This window comes from Garra rufa, chromosome 2, assembly GCF_049309525.1.
Source record: "Garra rufa chromosome 2, GarRuf1.0, whole genome shotgun sequence".
Classification (NCBI taxonomy): Eukaryota; Metazoa; Chordata; class Actinopteri; order Cypriniformes; family Cyprinidae; genus Garra; species Garra rufa.
In genome coordinates this window covers 46,709,174-46,717,766 of record NC_133362.1, presented here as the reverse complement: position 1 = coordinate 46,717,766, position 8,593 = coordinate 46,709,174, and positions in this window count along the sequence as shown.

Sequence of the window (8,593 nt, the reverse complement as noted above, 5' to 3'; positions counted from 1 at the left end):
TTTTTACCTCAGTGTGTTTCTTTAGAATGCTGTTACATTCATTTGTATAAAGTTTGTCACAAATAGACCAGAAATACACTATCCATTATCAATTTCTGTTTACGTTGAATGTATTAAAATATGAATCTTTCTTGCCTTTCGATGCTTCGCTAGTTGTTTTGTCACTTCAGTTTTAATCAGGCGGTTTGTTCGGTCAGGCAAGTAAAAAAAAGCATTTTAAAAGTATCTCCAAGGCTGGCGGTGTTATGGAACGTGCTGGTTCAACGAGACGAGAGACAAGATAAACAATTAACACTATTTTAATAAACTCTTCAGAGTAACAAGCAGGATCAGGCAGGAAAACAGAGAATACCACACACGAAACACAAGTAACATTTGCAAAGACCGACAGTAGACTGAACTCAAGGACAGGTTTATAAAGCTAACTAATAATTAAACACAGGTGACACAGATCACGGTGACGAGGACTAAACCAAATGATAACAAAATGACAGGGGGAGACAATGGGAGAAACCAATAGAACAGACATGAACTGACAGAACTGTGACATTACGCCCCCCTCCGAATAGGCGCGTCCTCGCGCCGTAGAAAAAGAAAAACAAAACAGAAAAGAGGGGCGAAAAAAAAGGAAAATGTCCATGGCGGCTTCGGCGGAGGACGCCACCCCAGGAGGGGGACCAAAACAAAAGTCCAAGTGACAGACAGTACAGTCCAGAGGGGCGACGACGGAGGGAGGAGCCAGGGAGGACATGGGTGGGGCGTAAGGCAGGAGGAACTGACCCAGACCGCAGCCATGATGACGGCCCACTGTGGAGCCGACGGAGGGAGGAACCATGGTGGATGAAGGCGTGCCGACTCCATGGGGCCGACCGACAGAGGCGGAGCAGATGGAGAAGGAGCCCGAGGCGAAGACGGAGAGCCGATGATCCGGGGTGACGCCGAGGATCCGGAGGGCCAAGGTGGAACAGGCTCTGGCGCCCGAGGCGGAGGCGGAGTCCCGGAGATCCGCGGCGGAGCCGGAGCGACAGAGGATGGAGGCTGTGCCCGCAGGAAGGAGGAGTCCCAAGGAGCCGGTGGGACGGCGCGACGAGGCACAGCCGGAGGAGCAGAGTCCTGAGGTGACGATGGGGTGACGACTGACCAGGGCGGAGCCGAAAAGACGATGGAGCCCGGTGGAGCTGGTGGATCGACGGGCGACGGTGTAGAGGAGGGCGTCGAGAGCCGTGGTGGAACCGCGGGGTCGAAGGGCCGAGGCGGAGTCCAGGACTCGGAGGCTGGAGGCGGAGCTGAGGGATCCTCCAGCCGAGACGCCGATGGAAGCTGGCAGTCCCGCGGCGAGCCCACTGCACAGGTGGTGGGCTGAGGGTGAGCTGAGGGGCTGTCAGGGGACAGCGGCGGCCAGACAAACATGGCATCAGATGACAGAGGGTGGGTGGGTGGGAATTCCGGGCAGACAGGACAGACGGATATTTCCATATCAAAGTCAATTAAGTTACCAGAGTTATCTTCGATGAGATCCGAGAAAAAATCTATTAAGTCCCCAGAATTAGGTCCAAGCTCACCCTCAGTGATGGTGCAGTGGGCAGGGCTCTCTATCGCCCTCTCTCGCTCCACGTGGCAATCCACCGTCGCCGATGTTGCAGTCGGCTCTCGCACCTGGTCAGATGGGTCAGGCTGTGGCTCTGTCGCTCTCGGCTCTGGCTCTCCATCTGCGGTGGGCTCGGGCTGCAACTCCGCATGTCGGGGTGATGTTTGGCTGGGTTCTGGGTCTGGAGTGGGGCTGACGTCCTCCTTGACGATGTCAACAGTCCAGGATGATCGGCAGGACGCCAGCACCCACTCGATGAAATCCGGCAGGCTCTCTTGAGGACCCTCCCCGGATAGCAGCGCCTTGGTGGCAGAGTTCAGTCCTAGGCGGTAGTGGACGCATAGGCTGCTATCCGGGAAGTGTGACTGGTTTGCCAGGAAGAGAAACTCACGTGTGTGGTCCTCAAGAGAGCGTTCCCCCTGCCTCAGGAGGATCAGGAGAACAGTAGGGTCCATAATAACAGAAAAAACAAACACTGAGTAAAAAACTGAAAAAATAAACGCAGGGAAAACGTGCCGGGTAAACTGTATGGGTCGGTCTTTCTGTTATGGAACGTGCTGGTTCAACGAGACGAGAGACAAGATAAACAATTAACACTATTTTAATAAACTCTTCAGAGTAACAAGCAGGATCAGGCAGGAAAACAGAGAATACCACACACGAAACACAAGTAACATTTGCAAAGACCGACAGTAGACTGAACTCAAGGACAGGTTTATAAAGCTAACTAATAATTAAACACAGGTGACACAGATCACGGTGACGAGGACTAAACCAAATGATAACAAAATGACAGGGGGAGACAATGGGAGAAACCAATAGAACAGACATGAACTGACAGAACTGTGACAGGCGGTCAGCTAGCTCGACCTATATTTATTATTATTATTGAGAACATTATATACAGAAAAAGGTAGTTTGACCTGTATTCTGCTACTGTGATTCTGTCTGAAGACGCAGTAACTTCCGCAGGGGGAGAAAAAAATCTAGTTGTTAGCAACTGGCCTTAGCCAAGCCCTATATTCAGTTTTTTCAAGCTAAATATCGCTAAACTTGCACTTCCCCAAAGCTAAAAAGTTAAATCCATTTTATTTCTGTGGTACAATCCGAGAGAGACTCGCGCCAATAACAGAAAGCTGATTGGCTATTGCATGTTGGTCTCATTTGTAGTTTAAATACAGCAAATTATATTTGGAATAGTGAAATAAAGAACTACAACACCACGGAAACAACAAAAAGAGAATTTAAATGAGCTTTAGAGGTAGCGTTACATGGACATCGGAAAAATAAGACCTGTGTGAAATTATTTAAGACCTAGAACAGCGAATTTAAGACTTTTTAAGGCCTAAAATTTAGATTTTTAAATTTTAGACTTTTTAAGACTTTTTAAGACCCCGCGGAAACCCTGTGAGTCCCGGCCCAGACGGGACGATAGTAATTACGTTAATGATGTCATTACATTACAGCGTAAAAGAACTGGTGAACCGTTTTTTTGAAACGAACTGTCCGAAAGAACCGGTTCGCGGAAAACAACCGAACTTCCCATCACTACTGTTCATTTTAAATATTATGGCTTTCGCCAATACCGGTATATCGTCACACCCTAAATTAACATGATGTCCATATTTCATTATATGATGACTGGTATATCGCGACACGCCTAGCTCAGCCATTGATAAACTATTGCAACTACTATTTGAAACTTCCGCTTCCACATTACATGTCTATATCACTTCGCCACACAATTTCAGTTATTTTAAAGGTCCTTAAAGCCCAAAACCGCAAAATAACCAAAACCCACAACAACACTGGCCAAACAAATAAACACAGTAACAAACAGGAAAAAACGACATATGTTTTTGCCACAATATTACGTTTTATTATGTATGTATATTATGTCTCCCACTCTCTCTCCCTTACAGACGCACACACATACAGTTTGCACACGTTAGTGTATGCACTTAATGTTGTTAGAGCTGCTCTGACGATTAACAACTTGAAAACTACATGACATTTCTCACAAGTGAGGTAACAACAGCGTGGTTCTGAAGAAAATGAACTTAAAGTTTCACTATTAGTAGAGACGATGTTTCCAATCACTTTTGGGAGACGGACAGGCTTGAGAGAGGTGATTCACAAGCTTAATCTCTCACTCCCTTTCTCTTTCTGTCTGTCTGCCTGTTTGTCGGTCTGTCTAAACATCATTATTAACTGCATTAGTTTGCTATCAAAGGCTCAAGTGTCGTTACTAGGTCTAAAATGATGTTTTGGAATTAGCAACGAAGGCATTGGATGAGCTGCGTAATCTTACTCACAATAGCATTTTAAGGACAAAAAGTCTTGAAATATATCATCTGACCAAAGTCTTGAGGTGTGGTAACCGTAGTATAAGCAGAAATTATTGACTTTGGTCCGTTGAATTTTGCGAAAATAATGCACTCCCAAGGTGTAACAGCAACAATGTGAACCTCAGGTGTGCATTATTTTCAAAAAATTCAATGGCCCGTCGTCAATTATTCCTTACTTAAGTAGTTTGTATGTTCCCTTACTTTTCCCTGCTGTCTGACATTCAAAAACAAAGCAGCAAGATTGCAAATATCCACTACTTTTTTATTAGCATTCAACTGGGAACCTAGACAATGTAGCCTGCCTATTCAACATTTTTCTAATAATATTTAAATGTTTGAACAAAGAACGGCTGTCTTAAACCTGTCCATTCTTGTGAGACCAAACAGTGAACAGTCAGAGCCAGTTCTTCTGACATTAGACTGAAGTAGACAAACAGTGTCTTGTGTCACGTTTCTCCTCTTACTTTGTGTTAAACAGTTCAGCTCAAAGCCCAGCGCAGCGCCATGTGTGAGGCAGCAGTCAGTCCATAAGCTGCTGAAGATGAACGTTAAGACCGTGGACTGTCTAATGGCCAGAGAGACTGAGGATGTTCTTCCTGGCAATGAAGAATTGATCTGTGAATATCACCGCTGCATTGTTCTTTCATTGTCTCATTTACACTATTAGGTAGCAGCCAACTACTGTTTCTGGAGCCACATGCAAGGCCGTAGCCAGCTATGAGGTCACCGAGGTCCGGACCTCGGTAATTTTTTTTATATTCAAAAATAAAATGTCAAGCTCTCTGAATGATTATTTAGCCGTTTAAACCACCTCATATCACATGAGTGTTTGCAATTCATGTTGCTGCGAGAAGCTAGCAGAGTGAACGGGGCTTGAGAGCGTGTGTGCAGCCTCATTATACGTGTTTTTTGACTCGTTTTTCCAATTTAGTGTGACACTTTGGGACGTTTATAAAGTGGAAAGTTGAATGTTAGTGTTAGTGATTTATCAATCTTATTTACAAAACACAAGCTTTGAACTTACTTCGGATATATTTTTCTTTCTTTTTGTAATTGCTTGTTTTTCGTAGCAATATCTGGCAACATTGTACATTCATAAAAAAGCTTATAGACAATCTGTAACTTAATTGCTGACAGGAAGATCGGTAAGACAAACGCAGTGATCATCGTATAACAGAAAATGTATAACAGAAATGTATAACACTATCAAAAATAATAGCATAATACAAATCTGTTACAGAATGAAACAGGCTACAATGCCACATAACGTTAACGTTACTGGCCAGCAGGAAGACGTCTCATGCTCTTTAGTTAATGTTTTTAAGTCATCAAAAACATTAATTAAAGCAGTGTTTCTCAACTGGTGGGTCGCAAACAGAGGTGGGTAGTAACGAATTACATTTACTTGAGTAAATTTTTGGGGTAACTAGTACTTTTAGAGTATATTTAAAGATAGGTACTTTTACTCTTACTCAAGTACATTTATAGTGAAAAAACTTTACTTTTACTTCACTACATTTGATGGCGCTCCTCCGTTACTGTCCTCAGAAACGTGTCGTTGGAATTTTCATTTCATGTCTGATAAAACTGCGTTAATACTGCTGCGTATACAGCTGTTACTATGGAAACCGTAATATTTCAGCGCTCCTAAAGCGCCCCCTCGTGACAGATAATTAATTTTTCATTTCAAATATTTTTTTTTTCAGCTGTTTATGGTCAAATGATAGCAATTATCGACCCATGTTTTTATGCAGCAAACACAGAGTTATAAATGTAAAAAGTTAGGTGAACAAGTACAGTAATATTTATGTTTCAAATAAATATAATAAATTATATACTCAATTCATCCCTTTTAATGTTATAAAGGATGAAATGCCATAGTGTAACATATTTTGTTTTTGTGTGAAACTGTATCTGAATTTTAAATCATGCCATTTTATGGCTTAATATTCTACTTTACATTGTCCAATCCCATTACTGTTTATTTTACTTTTGCAGATCTTAAAAATGGTTATGAATGGCTTTAAATTAATATTAAAAAAAATTCTGCAGATACACTAAGTGATGTTTCATTAACAAATTTCAGGAGGAACTCGCGCAGATAATTAACACGGCCAATTCATCATCAGCAATCACTCCCTATCCAATCACTCTCCCTATCCAATTACTACAGTACCTTTAAATAACCAAGCAGTCCTACCTTCAGTTATCTCTGATTTCAGCAGCATTGCCGTAAACATGTCCAAGATTCACTCCTCCGAGGATTATTCCTCAGACGCCGAGCATCCTGCAGCTCTTTCAGCCTCCATCCAGGTCGCCGCTCAGGCCACCAGCGCCCAGCAGGATCCACCAATCGAGCCCGCGGCTGCATTACGGGGCCGCAGGCCCTTACGCACCGCCGCTGCTCGCACTCCGAGACGCCAGCTCACACCGTCTCCACCACCTTCTAGACGCCGGGCATCTTCCCCAGCGTCCTCCTATGGTTCAGCCTTCTCCTGCACCCCAGCCAAGGAAAAATGGACCGTAGCCGAGATTTGCAAGGCGCTCACCAGCGCCGGCGTCACCTTTACACGCCGTTCCTCTAAAGTGGAACTCCTCGCTCTCTACTCATCTCTCCAACAGCAGGAAAAACCTACCCCTCCCACCAGGGCTTCAGGCAGAGCGCACTCAGGCCGCAGCGCCCCCTACTCCACGTCAGGACGCAGCAGAAGGCCGTCACCGAGTTTGGGCCACGCCCCGGACACCGCAGTCTCCAGCCATGGCCACCCTGCTCGACCTTCGAAGCGGGAGCCCGCTGCTCATGCTGGCAGAGAGCCAGCCATCGCCTCCACGAGCCGCTGCAGCAGCACGAACTCGCCCGCTCCAGCGGCCGATTTCCCTCCGCAACCCGTGCCTCTCCTTTCTCTCCCCTTTTCATGGCCCGCAGCTCCGCCTTCCGCTCATAGCACGAGCATTCCCCCGCTCATGCCACAAGCACCGGTGCCTCTCATTCCCCCTCTCTTCCCCCCTCCCTTTCCCGTTTCAGGAGACGGCCGCAGCTCACGCTTACAGCCTCTATCAGTCCCCGCAGCCACTTTCCTTCCTCCTCAGGCCCGTCCTCCCTTCTCATTGACCTCAGCCACACCCCTTCCAGCCCCGCCAAACGCTCTAGCGCTGGAACCTCCCCCAGTCCCCAACTCCATCAGGACCCAGATTCTAGCAGGTGCCTCCCCTCCCAAAGCCTCATCTGCCCAAATCTCCACTCCGCTCTCACCGAACCCGAAATAGTGGATGGCCTAATCAAAAAAGAAATAGACTCAAATTTCATGATAGGCCCCTTTTCTGTCCCTCCCTTTAGTATCTATCGAGTCAGCCCCATCGGCGTTGCCACCAGAAAATTCTCAGGCAAAAGACGCCTCATAATTGATCTTTCATCTCCGCATAATTTCCCATTCCCCAGCATTAACAGCCTCATTCCGCTCGAAGAGTTTTCTCTTCACTATCACGACGTCGACCAAGCCACTATCTTGATTAAAAAAGCAGGTCGCGGCGCTTGGTTGGCCAAAGTCGATATTACTTCTGCTTTCAAAGTTATGCCCATCCACCCAGACTTCTGGCACTTATTTTGCATTCGCTGGAAAAACGAATTCTATTTCGCCGTCCGCCTCACATTTGGTTGCAAAAGCAGTCCAAAAATCTTCGACACGCTGTCAGAGGCAATTTGCTGGATCCTCTCCAACAATTACAATTTACCCTATCTGATTCATCTGTTAGACGATTTCTTAATCATCTCACCCCCAGATTCCGTCCCAGCCGCACACCTCTTGACAACCCAAAAGCTTTTCTCAGAGCTCGGGATTCCCCTCGCCCAAGACAAAACCGAGGGTCCTAGCACTTCCATCGAATTTTTGGGCATCAATTTAGATTCCCAAAAATTCCTGGCTTCCCTGCCCAAAGAAAAGATTGACAGAACGATTCTAATAGCCTCCACTCTGTTAACAAACGCGAGCTGTACAAAACGCGAGCTGTTATCCATTTTGGGTCATCTAAATTTCGCGATGCGCATCATCCCTCAAGGCCGCCCCTTTATCTCCCACCTCCTCTCCCTCTCCTCCTCCGCCCACGCACTCGAGGACCGCATTTCCATAACTGATTCGTGCCGCAACAAGCTCAGTTTATGGATTTCCTTCCTTAAACAGTGGAACGGCTTATCGTTCTTTTACAGCAATTTGGTTTCTTCCCCAATCGATATCGAATTATATACCGACGCCGCCCCCTCCGTCGGTTTTGGAGGTTTTCTCCGGGGCCGCTGGTTCGCTTCTACCTGGCCCCCCGAGTTGGCAGATTTGCCTCAGCAGCTATCATCCTCAGCGCTGTTTGAGCTTTACCCGTTAGTGGCCACAGCTTTCCTATGGGGCAAAGAGTGGTCCGCCACCAGCATCGTCGTCCACTGTGACAACGAAGCTACAGTGCACTGCATTAACAAAGGCCGTTCCCACTCCCCCGCACTTATTCCTTTGCTCAGACGGTTGATTTGGATTTCAGCTTGTGACCAATTTATCATAACTGCAAAACACATCCCCGACTCTCTCTCTCGCTTTGCTTTTCAGAAATTCAGATCGCTGGCTCCAGAGGCGGACCCGCTGCCAACCCCAGTTCCTCCATATTCAAAACTGAT